At 55.0% G+C, this 1,943-nt stretch overlaps 1 protein-coding gene across 1 annotated transcript in view; it reads right to left on the bottom strand.

Moving 5' to 3' along the window:
* Nucleotides 1-1,937, bottom strand: part of NLRC3 (NLR family CARD domain containing 3) — a 41,369-nt gene extending 39,432 nt beyond the window's left edge. Inside the window, exon 1 of the mRNA XM_011376623.2 lies at nucleotides 772-1,937. The gene's annotated coding sequence lies outside the window, so the exon portion shown is untranslated. The remainder of the gene's footprint in view (nucleotides 1-771) is intronic.
* Between the last annotated feature and the right edge of the window lie 6 nt (nucleotides 1,938-1,943).

The raw sequence follows: 1,943 nt of genomic DNA, 5'->3' as shown, positions 1-1,943 counted from the left end.
GGACAAGCTCATTCCTGGGAAGCCCAGCATCCCTGGGACAGAGGAGTGGATGCTCAGTCTATACCTCTGCCTGGGAGTCAGCTGCCAGGTAGCCTGTGGTGACCAAGAGTGAGCCCCTGGGCTCAGGACAAGCATGTGCCCCCATTGAGGGCCCCAGGAGCCTGGCCATTGGGGAGGACCTCAGCTCAGCAGCACCTCTTCTCAGAAGGCCTCCATGTTCTGTTCTCAGAATGATGAGCCTCATGTCCATCCAAGGGTTTGGCTGGGAGAGGCCCCTGGGGGCTGCTCACCTGATATGAGGCAGCATTTATGGAGCAGGCACTAGTTACTGGACCCCACTCTACTTGCTCCATTTCCCTTGGCCCTCAGGACCCTGGGACAGGTCTGGTATTGTCACCTCCGTGTTACGGGGGAAGGGAGTACAGGAGTGGTACCCAGGTCTGTTGATTCCAAGTTTAGTCAGTGGACTGCACTGCTCGGCATCACTTCTGCCTGTCTACAGCACTTCCTGGCTACTTCCTGCTTCTCTTGTCCCATTACTGGTACCTAGGGATCTGGGCTTAGTCTCTTTGGCCATCCTTGGGCACATTTGTTTATTCTATACCATGAACCAGTCCTGCCCAGCAGCTCATGGCACCCATGCAAACACCTTCCTGGAGCTACCCCGGCCACTCCTCCTCAGTGGCTCAGCTTCAGAAGTCATGGTCCTTCCTGCCAGCGGTTTCCTCGTCCTTCCCCATCCTGCACTGAGGCAGCCTGGACTCAACTTACCTCCTGGGCCTCATTGCCTCAGGGATGCCAAGATTGGGAGGCCGGGGGTGGCTCCATTTCAGCACTACTGTTCCAGTAGACAGAGGTATCTGGGCAGTGGTGGGGCTGTCCTGGGTCTCTCTGTGGCTAGTTGGCTGTGCTGCAAGCCCTCAAGATCTGTCCGGGGCAAGAATAAAGCCCATGCAGTCCACCAGCTCCCATAGTCCCTGAGCCCACCGACTATCACGGCAGCTGGGGCTTCTCACCTCTTCCTGTACTGGCTCCACCTCAACCCTCCTTCCTGTCTGATTTCAAAAGCCAACAGACAAATCGATGAGCCACAGCTGCCTCACCAGCTATCTGGCTTTGTCACCGCCCCATAAGTCAGAGAGGCAAGGAGTGCCACCAGGGTCTTGATTCAAGGACCCAGCGCCCTGCAGACCTGACGCTCAGGAAAAAGCGGTCCAGTCAAAGCCACAAAGGAAAACAGACTCGCCATCAGTAGACCTTTGCTTTTTGGGGGGTGGTAGAGAAAGCAGGTGAACAGTGGGAATATTCAGTGTCTTACCCAAGGCCACACAGAGGGAAGCTGACTTTGCTGGGGCTGGATCTGTGTCCTCCCACTTTCAGGCCAGTGCACTGTGACACACCATGGACCTCATTGCCCTTTCTAACCCCCTTTCCTTCTCTCTAGCACCCAAAAGCCACCTTTGACCCAACTGTACCCCACAATATCTTCCTGTGAGTCAAGGACACCCAAAGGCAGGTCAGCTACACCTTGAAACAGCAAGGTACAGCTGGCAGTTCACTCAGGCTCCTGGAGTTGGACCTCGGCGTGTAGGCTGCACTGACGGGGTAGGTGTGAAGCAAAAGGACACGGCCCAGAGTGAAAAACATGAGACAAGTTACAACAGAGGAAAAATACAGTGATAGGGAAGAAGTCTCTTAGTGTGAAGCCACTGAGAGAAGCAGGTGACAAGGTGGGAGCCAAGTGACAGGGGCCTCAATTTTCCTCAGCGAGCAAGTTGGAGCCGGTGATTGTTGCAGAGCAAGAGAGTAGTGGGTTTGGATGCGTGCAGCAACTTGTGTATAAGGGGAGATGAGAGGAGGTATGTGTTCGTATTGTCCTCTTCTCAAGAGCTGTGTGTGGGTGATGGAGGGGAGGGGAGGGGACTGAGGCAGCAGATTAGAAG

This window comes from Pteropus vampyrus, unplaced genomic scaffold, assembly GCF_000151845.1.
Source record: "Pteropus vampyrus isolate Shadow unplaced genomic scaffold, Pvam_2.0 Scaffold300, whole genome shotgun sequence".
In the NCBI taxonomy this organism is placed as follows: domain Eukaryota; kingdom Metazoa; phylum Chordata; class Mammalia; order Chiroptera; family Pteropodidae; genus Pteropus; species Pteropus vampyrus.
The sequence above is the reverse complement of the archived record's forward strand: the minus strand, read 5'-3'. Positions and strand labels throughout refer to the sequence as shown.